This window comes from Sparus aurata, chromosome 1 (genome assembly GCF_900880675.1).
Source record: "Sparus aurata chromosome 1, fSpaAur1.1, whole genome shotgun sequence".
In the NCBI taxonomy this organism is placed as follows: domain Eukaryota; kingdom Metazoa; phylum Chordata; class Actinopteri; order Spariformes; family Sparidae; genus Sparus; species Sparus aurata.
This window is the reverse complement of record NC_044187.1, coordinates 7,282,452-7,297,761: the sequence shown is the minus strand read 5'-3', so window position 1 is coordinate 7,297,761 and position 15,310 is coordinate 7,282,452. Positions and strand designations below refer to the sequence as shown.

Below are 15,310 nucleotides of genomic sequence, written 5' to 3'. Positions count from 1 at the left end.
CATCACCCGGAAATCGCAATTTCTCTCGTTAGATCATGCATATTGGTGTTGGACCTCTGTTGAAACTTGCCTGAAAAGCTGGAGTTTGAAAGTGGCTTATTTTTTCGCTTTGGCTCTTTTTCCGAACAGGAATAGCGCACAGTAGTGTGCGTTCCTAAAGCACGAGATTTTGACTCTGCTCCTGTGGTGACGTTACCACAGGAGGCTACTTGCATATGCATCGGCTCACAGCCGTCCTCAGCCAGACTTTCTGAGTGAGCACGCCGAATCTGCTTATTTCTCTGTCATTTTCACGCCATACATCGTCACCGCCAGCATTAAAACTCAGGTCTTACATGTAAAACACGAGTGTGAAAAGTAAGACGGAAAAAAAAAGAATTTACCATTCAGAGACGTCCTGCTGTAAACGTGTCTCTTCCACCGTCTCTGCCTCTTCACTCTCCCGTTCGGTTTCCGACTCCGGCTCGTACATAAATGCCTGAATTCTGAAAGGTTCGTCATTTAGTGTGTGCGCCATGACAGCGGGCTGTTTATGTTGTGGAGTCCGTGTGTGCATGCAGGCTCGCCCCTCATTCCGGCTCTGTCCTTCCTGCGGCCAATCAACGCGCACCTCATTACATATTAATACAATGCACATCCGGACCGGTCAAAACCTCGCGCATAATCTCGCGTGAGAAAGTCGCGGTATGTAAAAGGGTCAGAACAAGCTCTATGTTTGATTTTTAAAAAAAATAAATTTTCTAATAAGTTTTAAGAATTGATCCAAAGCGATCCAAGAGGGACTGGATATGTAAAAAAACAGGTGATGACTCCTTTAAATCACTGAAGTCCAACGCAGTCTGCTCCCCAAACAGACTCTCTGGAAGTCTACAGAACACAACTTGATCGGTCTTCGTCTCCACCTCTGTCACAGGTGAGCGTAGCTGGTGTAACAACCGCAGCATCCAATCAACCAATCACAGCTAGAAAAGGGCAAATCAAGATCACTCCTGCCGTGATTATTCATTAAAGGAGAGAAACAAACACGTGAAAGAAAAGAAACGAAGAATTAACTTAACAGATGATTATAAAACAGACATAGAAAAAACTTGACTCCATCTCTCCATCTTTTGCGTGCACACACTCTGTTCAACTCATATCCATATGGCACATTATAGCTCACTATTTAACAAAAAAAAAAACCCCACTCAAATCAAACTGATTCATGACAGCATAAAAGATACCTGCTGTTGCTACAGACAAGTGCTTTCAATTAAAACCCTCCTATGAGAAAAAAAAAACACACAGTGCATATATCATCCCGGCGGGAAACAAAAATAGTTTGGAGACGGGACAGACACTGTTGTGACAGGGAAGGGGAAAGATTTCCTGTTTCAAAGGGATTCATCTCTCTCTTCCTCTCTGCTCCATCCCTCTCTGATGACACCAACTTTCTACAGCTAATGAGCCTGAAAACACGGAGCTTTACCTTTTTAATTGGAGAGCTGCGTCTTCTTTGGGCCGTCGCAGAGAGGAGGAGCTTTTATTCGCCGTCCATCAAGTCGCCGTTCGCAGATGATGAATATAAAACTAAACATTTCGTTTCAAAATCCACGGCGACACTAAACAGGTAAACAAACGCAACTTTTTCTCGCACAAAGTGGTTTTTCTGGCACGAGGCTTGTTATCGGTTTTAAAATAGCAGCCAACCCCCCCACCCGAGAAAATAATTGGATAAGATCAAGCCCTGTTTGTTTTTGAATATGCAGCATTTATACCTTTTTTTTTGGCACCAAAAGTGTTTCTATAGTGAAACAGCAAGTTTTCTGTTATATCAGGTGAGCAGATTGTTACCTGGGAACTGTTTGTTTACAGCTGATCAGACTGTCAGGCTTCTGCATTAGATGGAAAATATAGATTTATAAAGATGTTTGTTTACCGTGATTGGAGGTTGAATAAAGAATTCTCTTGGTTCCCAAAATAGTTTTTCTACATCATGTTTTTTTTTTTTTTTTAAATCAAATTTTAAGTAAAATTTGGGAGTTATGAAATTCAATCAGAATGGGTGACAAAGGAAACACAACAGGTCTTGCTAAAAATAAAAAACTCACCATCAGCATGTCATTACTCACATTGACGGTGTTTAACAGGCTGCTTATCGTGTTTGCTCTTTAGCAGAAAAGTACAGCTGAGGCTGATGGGAATGTCTTTACCTCTGGAGGAATTTGGTCTTTGACTTTAAGCATTTAAAGAGCGACTGACTGATTTTCTTTCAAAGAGAAAGTCAAGTGAAGAAAAGAGGCCTTGTGTGTTCTTTTATTTCTTGACATTTTACTCAACAAAGTCACAAAGATTCTTCCAAGCCGAGTTAACTTTTCTGCTCCAGAGTATGTACATGAAAAATTCAACAGATTCAGAGATGTATTCACACACATGCACTGAAAAGTGATTGTTTTAGTTTTGTCAGGTTGTTTCTCAATGTCCCTGATGCAGGATATCGCTTCTTTTTATCGTTTTTTTAAGTTGGCTAAAGTCACAATTCCGGCTGTACATGACAAACAGCTGTGGTGCATTCACATGCTTGAAGAGTCCTATTTCTTTAGTAGGGAAGTCATTCTTCTGACTTTGTGAACATTTGCTGTAATGTGGACAAACGCTGGACGCTACAAAGAGGATTACTTTTAAGTAATCACGGTCAATCTAGGTGATCAGCAATTTATGGAATTGCCGGCTCTCTGAGTTGTTGTTCCAAGTCGAGAACCAATTTTTCTGAGCTATTGTTTGCTGTTTTTGTGGGTTATTTCATTGGAGGAGGAATCACTTACAGCAGATATCTAAACATGCAATACAGAATCTGGATGAAGTGGACAATAGTTTGGTATTGGAAGTGTTCTGGTTTTGATTTATAGGCTGTTTGTAGTTAGAAGACCAATCACGTTTGACCGGGCATCAGCTGCACGTAGGTAAACAGTCCGATGGAGAGCAAAGAGGCAGAATGCAAAAAAATGCAATCACAGAACGATAGACATTACTAAAAAATGACCAGCTGACAGAGGAGGAAGTTTTACCACAGTACCCATTATCCAGATATCTGCTCCGAAGCCATTGCCATTGCCCTCATTGGCTAAATCATCACCCAACGACAGCCGATGGGCTCTGAGATTGCTTGTGAAGTAACTTGGACCTGCTGGTGTCACCAGGCAGGATTTATCCTCTCGTGAACATTAACCGTCTTCACAAAATCTTGTGGCGATCCATCCAGTGCCGGCTGATATATTTCTGTCCAGCCCCAGATTGGTGGACTTGACCTACCAACTCCCTGATATTGTCATCCCTGCGTCCCCTGTGGCTGAAAATATGAAGGAGAAAGAAAAAAAAAAGCAATACTTAGGACCAACACTGTGAGGATCAGAGATCCTGAACATAAACACGAAGCCGGCTGCGTGCCAGGATGGTCTGCTCTATCAATATCTGTCACTTAGAGGGTGGATAACCTAATTTCAGCTGAGAGCCTATAGCACAAGACAGGAGTTTTAGTGCATTGCTCTGTGCGTTTTCTCCATGATTAAAGCTGTTCTGAGGCCCAGGTCCTCTCGGTGCCTTGTCATCATTCATAATGGGGCCATTGAATGTAATTTGGGAGAGTGATTGGTCAGCGAAGCGAGAGGGAGAAAGAGGAGAGGGAAGGCGGTACAAGCGGGGGAGAAAAAAAAAAAAAAAGAGGAGGACGCAACTTAATGTAATGTCACGTTGTAAGAGATGGCCTCCACGCTCACGCCGATCCATAATTTTATATAAAGATGAAATGTCATCAATTCTGTTGGTGGAAGACACAATAGACTGATGAGACTGTCTGGATACTGAACGCAGCACGCACAGTCTGTTGGAAAGGGCTGGTGTGCAGTACAGATCAGGCCCGGGGAAAGGTCACTCATGTGCATCCTCAGCCTGATGACAAGATTTAAAACAGGAAACGACCTGCCTGAAAAAAAAAATTACCATGGGTCGAGAGAATGAATCTGTCTCCTGGTGCTGTGGGTGCTCAAGTGTTGAATGTTACAAACCGCCCGCAGCACAATTTGTAATCCGGACCATCCGTCCTGACGTATTTTTTAAAATTTAAAATGTTTGTTGATATACTTGTCCTTTGGTGGTTCCAGAGAGAGAGTACTGTTAAGTTATTTGTCAGGAAAAACCTAATTATAGGTTGCTTGAAATCCAATTTAATGCCGCTGTTTAGCTTTGGCGAGGGCGGTGCATTCATCACAGCTGTTGTGCTCAACAGATCTTCCCTGCAGAATGATGACATCAACAGTAGGGATGTAACTAACAGTTATTGCCATTGTTGATTAATTTGTCGATTACCTTCCCAATCGATGGTCCTTTGGTCTATTAAATGTCAGACAATGGTGAAAAAGTGTCAGTCAGTGCAGCGTAAAGTCCAAGATGATGTTCCTCACGTCCCGCTTTGTCCACGACCTTTCACTGTCAAAGAGGAGGAAAGAAACCAGAAAATATCCATTTAATGCATTTAAGCTGGAATCTGAGAGGTTTTAAGTTTAAAAAAAGTCAAAATTCTCAAAAATAGTTGGCAATTCATTTGATAGTTGACAACTAATTGATTTGTTGTAGCTCCAATCAAGAGTCTGAACATTTTCGGATCATTTTCAAGCCGTCGTCAGCTCGACTCTGCACACTTCAGCCGGAGCAGAGGTCCAATCAGAACAACTGAGAACACCTGTGCAGGCGTGCAGACGCTGCACTTTTGTTTATGACGCTGGGCCCCGGAGAGACAGACGGTGTTTCTCATTTTCTGTGGGTCAACTTCCTTGGCACTGAAGATTCCCATTCATATTCCAGAAACATCCCACAACTTAACCTCGGTAGTGAGAGTGTCACAGCACCCGAGAGGATCTTTCTTCCCCGGCCGTGATCTGATTTTGGCTCGTTTTTGGCTCATGAGGGACTTCCTGTCAGCTGTTTGTCACTATTGCTTACATCCACTCCAGATGGGATGCCAGGACCGCTTCCCAGCCTGCTGCAGGACACGTTCCTCCCTAAAGCACCCGGCGATGGACGGCTGATTGTACTCGCTGTCATAAAGTCAGTGAACAGTGTCGTGTGCTTCACTCAACCCAACGTATACACAACGCTGGACGAGTGTGAGCGCCCTGTCACGTTCAGGTCAAAGGTCAGGAAGTCTGGGTGATCATTGCTGCCGGTGATGGGCTGAGACACTTCTAACAAGCTCCTCATTTAACATCAACTCATTCCAAATGTGATGTTCGGTTTGAAAAAAGAATAAATCAGTTAAAAAGTAACACTTGTGGTCACATTTAGGAGATTCCATTTATGTCACTGGAAAATGCCACAGTCAGTGGACAAGTTCATGGATCTTTTAGGTCAAGTTCAGCCAGTGACAGGCCAATTTGCACCTTCGACCAAATGCAGGACATCTCGACGGTGTTGACATTTGAGGGAACGGCGAGCTGGAGAGTTCAGCATTAAGGAAGCTATCATAGCTTATTAGCTGTGTTACACCCAGTGTGCAGACTTTTTGAAGGGCAGGGGCGAAAAGAAGGGCACTTTAGCACGCGTTTTGGCTACCAAGAGGACACTTTAGCACGCGTTTTGGCTCCCAAGAGGGCACTTTAGCGCGTGTTTTGGCTCCCAAGAGGGCAGTTTATCATGTTCTGACCAGCCAAGGGGGCAGTTTAGTGTGTTTTGCCAACCAAGAGGGCACTTTGGCACGCTTTTTTGGCTCTCAGGAGGGCACTTTAGTGCGCGTTTTGGCTCTCAGGAGGGCACTTTAGCGCGCACTTTTACCCAGTCTCCTCCTGAATAAAAGGCTCCACCTAAAAGGCATTGTGTTAGGGACATTACGAGACGGTCCAGTCCTGTTCCCCCCTCTTAAGAAACTCTGCGCTGAATGAAATGATGTGCAATCCTGAGGACTTACCACAAGTCTGTAGGAAATGGCTCAGAACAACAAACTACTTATTGTGCATGTTTGGCTCGCCGTGTCAGACAGCTACAGTTGCTCCAAAACCACCCCTGCGAGTCGTCACCGAGCCTCTGGCAGAACTTATTTTGGGGGAATAGACTGCCCTCGCCCACTTCCTGAAGCAACTTGGCATTCAGGCAGAGCAGGAAGAAAAGCTCCAGAGTCTTAGCTGCCGCCCGGGTACACTCTTTAATATGTAGTATTGTTGTGCCGTTGCTTTCTGGCGGCTCTAAATGTATTCATCTAATGCATCCAGTTCCCATATTAATGTAGAAAAAAACAGACATTCTGACCTCTGACACGAGTTTGGAGGAATAACAAAGTATGCAAAGGCTTTTTTTTTGGATTTCATTTGTGTGGCTCCATTCTTTCTCTCTCTCTTTTATTTCTATCCTCCTCTCACTTCCTTCTCTGTCGCCTCGGGCTCTGGCTGAGTGATGCCGCAGCAGCAGTACGAGCAGCGGAGCGGCTTGTCCTCGTTGCTTACATTTTCAATTTAAGCAGGTACACTGTCGGACACACACACACACACACGTTCCTACACCAGCGTGTGTGTGAGCGTTTTGTTACTCCGATGTGGAGTCCAATCCCAAGCTGCTCACTTTTTGTTCACGCCGCCCGCTGTATAAAACATGCCGTGTCACCTTGTTTCAAGCCGCCCAGTCGGCGGTCGGTGAGGATCTTTCATTATTAAAATATCATGCTGACTTTCGGCGAGAATCTTGACACATCCAGAGTTATATTCTCAACTCGGGAATGAATGATCACAGCCTTTGAGCTTCATCATTTGAGTGCGTGTCACCTTGATTACACATTTAAAAAAAGATTCCTGCATGCCTTCTATTCTACATTAGTGTAGATTTACAGAGGAGGAGTGTGACTTGCGCTTCACCTGCAGAGTTCTGCTGTGGGTGTACGACTCTGATAAACTTTATCATTTTACCCCCCCAGAAAAAAAAACATACCGACACTTTGAACGACAGCTGAATAAAACGGCGTCCCGTAGGTGTACAAATGCAGGGAATTCCCGTTGGCTGAACATCAACACACAAACTGAAGTCTAGACAGACGTGAATCACTCTCCCACAGTCAGGGACAGTGATAAACCTTGCTATTAGCTCCTCTGCAGCTGAAAGGCCAGAGGACTCAGTGACGGAAGTCCGTCTCGCCCCAGCAGCACATTTCCTCTCCTCTTCCTCAGATCCACTGCTTAACCTCATCATATCCCGTGTTGATTAAATCTCTGATGGTTAACAAGGTTTGGGGTGTTGCCACACACGCTTCACATAAAGCCTCCTCGCTGTTTCGATGTCAATTACTTTCAACTGTGTCCCTTTTGATGGTAGAATACAAATTTCCCCAACATACCTGAGTTTAAATATTGATCTTTAAACATGAGAATCGGTCCTAGAACAGAAACTTTTAGGACTGAAAGTGTTGATGCTCATCAAGTCTGCACACCACTACCAGAGAGTTAATTGTGTCTTGTGTATTAGCCTTCATGGCAATAGAAAAAAACAGAGCCAGTCCACCATCACGGAGACATTTGCCTCACCATTGGACTGAATTATCAGAACACATCTGAAGCCTGCGTAGCCACATGGTGTTTTTTACTGCCTAAATGCTAAATTACGAGAGTTGCTCAGCTCTTTTATGAACAATACGGAAACAATCCTTTGAGCACAAGGTGGTGAGGCAACATTTATATAGGTTCAGCGCAAGAAGTTACAAAAATGGAAAACGAATAGATAACAAAGGGCACTGTAAAGTAAAATGTTGACAAAGTGGGAGAAAGTGCAAAAACTTTGACACTTTTTCGCTGCTGAGAAAAGAACAGCAAACACGTACATCACTCAGACTGAGAGGTAGAAAGTAATTACGCAGATCAGAAAAAAATAAATGATGACAGTTCTGAGTGCTTCTCGCTCTGACCTTTTTTTTTATTCAGCTGGATATGAAATTTCCTTTTATGCAATCATGGTCACCTTGAGTGCCTCATCTGAATTTTTTATTATTTTTTTTGTTAAACCTGACTCAGTGTTCTCTTTTTGCTCTCTAGATGATAAAAGCACCTAAAAGCCTACTGTTGCTGTCAAAAAAATGTAAAAAAAAAAATGTAAAAAAAAAGAAAAGAATCCATTTTGTTGTGTTTATTGTTGGACATGTGCATTTAAGTTGAACGTTGGGCACTTAAAGTCCAATAAAACCACAGCAGCACAAAGAGGAATTCACTTCTTTCGGGTGTTTTATGGTGTTGCTGCCTGAATTTTAAAAAATCTAGTAATTTATTTGTTACTTGTGAATCTTTGATTTCCTCAGGCTTACTTAAGGAGGTTGATGAAGAAGACTTTCATCAAGGTTTTATGTTGATGAAGGCTCTCAGTCATCCAGGTCATGGTAAATCTAGGTGCTGTATTGTAGGAAACTGGACTTGTTTCAGTGTCATGAATAAGTTTCACCTCTCAACTAAAAGGCTTCTTCAGTTCTAACTAACTGGAGGGGAGTTGCAGGGTTTTAAACATTGTGTGGGAATGTCCTTACATAGTCTGGGGGTGTCCTTACACAGTGTGGGAGTGTCCTTACATAGTCTGGGGGTGTCCTTACACAGTGTGGGACTGTCCTTACATAGTGTGGGAGTGTCCTTACATAGTCTGGGAGTGTCCTTACATAGTGTGGGAGTGTTCTTACATAGTGTGGGAGTGTCCTTACATAGCCTGGGAGTGTCCTTACATAGTTGTTGTGGCTTGTTGGTCCAAGACAGGGTTTTATGCTTGTCTGAATCACTGATGGATTTGAACAGCCCAGTTGCCACAATAAAATGTTGGCCTTTTATTGATCTGCAAATTAAGAATACACACACAACACACAACAAACAACATAAAATAACCATGTACAATAACCATGTGCAATAATAACATAACCATACAGTTTATATATATATAATAAACACACACACACACACACATACATATATTTCTATTCTTACAGTGTTATTATTATTTATTTATGTACATTTATTTTATATGTATATTTATATGTATATTTTGTATGTACATATATTAACGTGTTATATGTATGATATACATTTGTCTATGTATAGTATATTATGTTTATTTTATATCTTTATATGGGTGTCGGGTACTTTGGTGTTTATTCTTTCTTGATGCTGTATATTTTTGTAACAGTGCTGTATGTGACATGGAGCTTCAATTTCCCTGAGGGAACCTCCCAAAAGTATTAATAAAGTCGTCTAAGTCTAAGTCTATCAACAGCGTTCGAATATGTGGAGGTGATGGAGGTGGCGTTACAGTTTAGGCTCGCTGCCAAGCAAGAGACCACTAATCAAGACAGTGTTTCCATTTACATCTTACAGTTTTGATGGCGTTCGCGAGTGTGAAACCACTGAACATTTAGACGTCAGTTTCCAGCTGTGTTGCTGCCTAAACCTAACCAAACCAGAGAACCAAAGCAAATTGCTGTCAGGACATCAAATTTAAAATTGAACCCTTAATAAACGGAAAGTTGTAACATAAAGAAAAGAAAGTTTCGCCATCCATGGTTTGCAGAAAAAGTACGTTTGCTAACATGTATTGTGGCGATTTGGTTGTCTTCAGTAATATCAGTGTGTTGAACTTGTGTTTATTGACATGTTGAAACTTGTCACTGCAAGCCAAGTGTAGTAACTTGTACAACCACTACTACTACATGAAGTTCATGGGATTTGGGAAGGATGGGGAACAGGTCCACAAATTTAAAGAATTGGTGTGTGAGGGAGTCGAAGGACCATAAAGCAAATACAGATGTGGTTTGGCTTCGAAGAAACATCATAATGAATAAAGTAAAGTGAAAAACTGGGATTGTGGACTGACATAACACCGCACAGTCTACAGTAATACAGTATAGTGGAGAGTGGACCTTCATTGAACATGTTTTTATAGCTTCATATTAACTTGAGCATCTAAATCTGACTGTCGAAATACAATCTTATTATAATTAATGCATCCCAGGAGACAGCATTTTTGTAGTACTTGGAAATTAACGCCTGGAGGTGTTAAATCTTGCAGACAACCAGTCCATGTGGTGTAACTTTCAAAATACTGTAAAACTGATGATTATTAATGAAGTCCTCCACTTTAAATGAGAGGCTTATTCTCTCACTTTAAATTCAGATCCAAAAAACGACTCCAGAAACTGCTGCCCTTGTTATTTATTAACACCAGCTGCCAGAGCCAGAAGCACGTGTCAGTAGACGCTCCTGCCAGGGTTTAATTCCAGAAATCTTTTGAAAATGTGACACCTGCTCTTAAAATGATGCAGTTTAGTTATTCCATGTTGTCAATCATTGATTTTTTCTAAACCATATTTAACACTTCGATTGATTCTAAACATAACTCCCGACATTTTGACCTGGACTCAGTTTCTAATTTTCCTGTTTTACACAGACAGATTCTCATCCAAATGTACGCCCATCTGCCACAATATTAAAAGCTCTAAAAGCTGAAGTGAGTTACATTGATCATCTTGTTATGTTCTGCCGGGACGTGGCATGCAAATGGATAACGCTTGACCTGCACCACCCACCCAAACGATATTGCAGTCCAAATCGATCCGTCAGGGAAACAGCCATCCAGATGGCCAGAGAAACTCTCAAGTGGTCAACCTGTCCTCCAAATTTACCAGTTCACGACCCGATCAAGCATTTGTTGATCATGCTGATATAACTCCAATCCATGGAGGCCCACCTCTTAACCCACAGGACACAAAGGTTACACCACCAACAACCTAGTGCCAGACTCCACAGGACACCTCAAGAGGTCCCTAGTGGTTCCCAGTTTGAAGTCAGATCCATGGTGGGATCTCCATTGGACTTTTTTCCAGCAAGTCCCACAGATGCATGATCATATTGGGATCTGGGGAAATTTGGAGGCCAAGTCGATGCCTTAAGCTTTTTTATCACATTGTTTTGGGCCCTTCCTGAGCAGTTTCTCAACTCAAGAGACCTGGGGACAATTTCCAGCCATGTTTGTGGCGACAAAACCCGTTTTTTAAGCTGAGCCATGATATTTTTCTAACGCTAACCAAGTGGTTATGTGCTAAAACCTAGCCAGAGCATAAACACAGTTTTGTGATAAGAGAGAAACAGAAAACGTACAGAAATATAAAGTTAGAACTTGTGGTGCATCACTTAGCATCCTCATGAATGCCAGGACCCGAGGCTTCCCAGCAGAATGACGTACTGTATCGAGATGACCAATGTTATTCACTTAACCTCTTATACATGTAAGGTGAGGTGGCAACGAAACCAGAACTTGTCCAAAGGTTATTAAGTAAAAGTTGTTTGTCAGCTAGTGCTTTTTGCATTCTTGGTTGAGCCTGCATGTGCAGCTGTATGATGTAGATAAAACAATAACTATTGTCAACATTAACGACTCTCTTAACTCTTGAATGAAGGGAAAAGTAATGACACAGCTCAGTGGAAATAAACACAACTGCATTTTCCACCCTCTCACATTCCTGAGAAGACTTCTGGCGTGTTGATAAGAGTCACGTGCTCTCGAATCCGTATCATGCCACATGATCACAAAGCAACTCGGCAACAGTGCAATGTCGAAGTCTGTTTCTTTCTGAGCGCAGCAGACCGGAGCTTTACATCAGAGAAAAATGGGAATTTAGTCGGAGATTAAAGCAGCGATTCAGATCTATAACACACACATCAGAGAGGACGAATGAGAACAAAGGGAGGCTGAGTAATCAATTATAGCTGCTGCATGACTGTGTGTGTGTGTGACTATGTGTGTGTGCAGAAACACAAAGTCTGCTTGGAAATGCATCTCAGGTCCTCGGTGACAGAAAACAGTGTGTCTGCAGGGAGCGACTTCACTGAGAGTTGTGTGCGGTGTCTGCCTGCACCATGCAAAAAAAGTGTCTTTCCCACTTTGAAGTGCGACGAGCTCCTCAGTGGCAGGATACACTCCTTCTGGGAAGAACTTTTTTCTGACTGTGAGTGTTGTCATGATGCTTCACTGTATGTACAGATGGCAGTCCTACCGGTATGTTAAGACTCGCTTCTCTTCATTCTCCAACGGCAACGCTCACTTTTCTTTTTTTATCATGGGATCACAGAAACATTATTTGAGTTCAGTTACAAAGATTTATTTATCCGTTCAACATCATTTTCTCTCAGTTGCTGCATAAATTATGATCATTCAACGCATGTTCCTGTTTATAAATGTGTTACAAGTGCCCTCTTGGGAGCCAAAACGCGAGCTAAAGAGCCTCTTGGGAGCCCAAAGCGTGCGCTAAAGTGCCCTCTTGGGAGCCAAAACGCGCGCAAAAGTGCCCTCTTGGGAGCCAAAACGCTTGCTAAGGTGCCCTCTTGGGAGCCCAAAACGCGCGCAAAAGTGCCCTCTTGGGAGCCAAAATGCACGCTAAAGTGCCCTCTAGGGAGCCCAAACGCACGCTAAAGTGCCCTCTTGGGAGCCCAAAACGTCAGCAAAAGTGCTCTCTTGGGAGCCAAAACGCTTGCTAAAGTGCCCTCTTGGGAGCCCAAAACGTGCGCTAAATTGCCCTCTTGGGAGCCAAAAACGTGCGCTAAAGTGCCCTCTTGGGAGCCAAACGCTCGCTAAAGTGCCCTCTTGGGAGCCCAAAACACACGCCAAACCCTCCACTGTTGAAGGAGGATCTGCCAATGAGCCCAGTTGTTGAAAATGTTTGACTGAGGCTGTCTGTGTGTTGTTTTCAGAAAACAAAGTAAAAATTCATGATTTTTTTCTTATCCACCTCTCCAGGTTACTCCTCAGACAGGCTGTACAAAGACAGGGCAAGAAAATACTGTCAGGCCCACACGTTCTATGTCGGGTAGAATACCTCTCAGGGTTTCTTCGTGGGAAGAACTGCCACGGATATTCACATTTCTCTGGCAGCGAACAAGGTTTACACCAGCAGATATCATGTTGGCTGCAGGGGATCGTAGACTACATTCTTAATGACACTTGTGAAAGCACTGGATGTGTTTAACTGTTCTGTGCAGATGTTGCACAGTCTTATGTAGTCGTTATCATATTTGTAATCTTTCTATTTGGAGCTGATCTCCGGCTCTGTTTTTTGGGGGTTTTTTTTCCCCACAGGCGACGATATCTGAACCAGAAACATCTGTAAATATTTAACATGCAGATGATTTGCTACATCGAATCCAAGAAGCTGGCGAAAAAAAGTACACACATTTAAACACGTTCTCCATCGTAAGATCTTTTCATTAAATTGGGACTGAGGAATATGTGTTCTCATATTGATGATTGCAGGTCCTAAAGACAAATAAAGGCGATGTACAAGATGTGACAGATTTATATATTCTGTTCAAATCGTCCAAATTTAACACCCTTCAACCACATCTGACGATCAGAAGCAACAGGAGATCCGGATTTTTTTAACTTGCTGTGTTATTTCTTCACTATTTTTTAGATGATTCACTTCTAGGATGGTTTAACTAAGGTTGGACTTTCATGATCACTGCTACAGTACCAATTTTCACTCTCATAGTTAAATTAGTATCATCTGTGTTTGTTCTCTCCCTAAGCTGTTTCTTTTTCCATTCTACACTCAACCTGTGTCTTTAATGTCTGTCTTTAAAAAGGTACACTATTTAGGAAATGGTCACCAGCTACATTCATACTCCAAACAAATAGGGGGCAGTGTGTCACAGTAGTAGCCACCCCTTATTGTAGCTGCCATTAGCTAGTTGGTTTCCCAAGTCATGCGGCTAGCACGCCTAAGCCGGACTGGGAGCTCAGGGGAGTGTTGGTGTTCACACCGCTAGCACAAGAACATTTGAACATCAGGGCAAAGGGGAATCGGTGGGGAACGCTGGCAGCCTCCAGGTCAGCAAGGCCGGACAGTGACGTACCAACACAGTTTGACGACAGGGTAAACAGTACTGAAGTGATTTGCAGTGGATTTAACTTAGACTTTGACTGCAAGGACTAGAGCTATGAAGCGGGAGAGGAGCAGGAGGTATGTCATGCATCATCAAACCCAGCGTTTGCGAACCCAGTGCCCACCTCCAGTGTTTTTTCAAGACAGTATGGGCCGGGGCTAGCTGGCTAGCATGCTAACTTCAGATAAAAAACATATTTTTTCCTATATTATTGTTAATTTCAGTCAACTTTTGAACATCTCAAACTAAAATTGTCACATTGTTTCCCTTTTATCATGTGTGAGATTCACTGTGTCAGTGCCAGCAAATTCTGCTGCTTGTGCTTTGAAAAGTCCTCAGTGAGAAAAAATATTATGTACTTGCAGAAGAACTTTACTGCCCTGGAGAGAAAATAAGTGTGTGTGCAGGCATTTTGTATATGAATCGTCTCCGTGCACCTGTCAGTTTCTCACTTGTGGCAATCAACCAGCATGGATTTGGAAGGGTAAAGGTACAAACCGTGCTCTCTTGTCTCTTCACTATTTCATCATCTCTCACTTTGTCGTGTAATCACACAAACAGTGCACATCGCTCTCTCACCCTGTGTCTCTCTCTGTTTTTCTAATTGGTGTGCAGCATCCACCCACCAGCTGTCAGGAGAGGGCCCCATTGTGGAGCTCGGAGCCAGCCAATTACTGTCTAGGCAGGCGCACGCCGCAAAGACCCAGGCAGACATCCAGAACCTCCCGGAGGGCTCTGCCACGGCCGCCCAGTGACAGGGAGGGCAAAGTGGGTCAAACGTCGGGGCCGCTCCCCCCTCGTCCTCCGCCGCGCCTTCGTCTTAATGGACCTGACAAACACGAACAGCTCAAAGCCACGAGGTCTCGAGGGGGGGGAGGGCAGGGAGGAGGGAGGAAATGTGAGGGGGGGAGGCAAGAGAGGAGATGCAACGAGGGCTGCGAGTCGGTCGGGGACGAACAACACAGAACAAAGAGAGCGCGTTGTGTGAGTGGGTAGTAATGTAGCTGATTAAACATCAAGCATGTCTCCATCCAGCGAATCCGAGACATGACGCAGCTTCAGGGGAAGAGATCAGAGGGCGCCTGATCTGAGAAAACAGTGAAATAAGAAAAGGTTTACAGGTGGTGAAAGTTGACAGGGGCAGGCGGCCAATCAGAGGGAGGGATGCATGAAGGGTGGGCTGAGGAAGAGGAAGAGGTGCGGAAGAGTTTAAGGAGAAGTTTTTCTGACAAGGTGTCTACATCAGACATTGACCTAGATTGAGGAAAATATGCCTGTTTTTTCATCAAGATCCCATTTCACCCACTGTTCCTTGAGAAACTGACAAAATGGTGAAAAGCGGCTTATTTTGCGATGTTTAAAAGAAGTAAGAGCACGTTAATGGACCCGTCGCT

At 43.3% G+C, this 15,310-nt stretch overlaps 1 long non-coding RNA gene across 1 annotated transcript; it reads left to right on the top strand.

The window, feature by feature from the left end:
• Positions 1–13,769: 13,769 nt before the first annotated feature.
• Positions 13,770–14,666, top strand: LOC115580092 (uncharacterized). Its single transcript, XR_003983817.1, has 3 exons — positions 13,770–13,993; positions 14,282–14,406; positions 14,532–14,666. It is a non-coding gene; the product is annotated as an uncharacterized LOC115580092 (long non-coding RNA).
• The last annotated feature ends 644 nt before the right edge of the window (positions 14,667–15,310 follow it).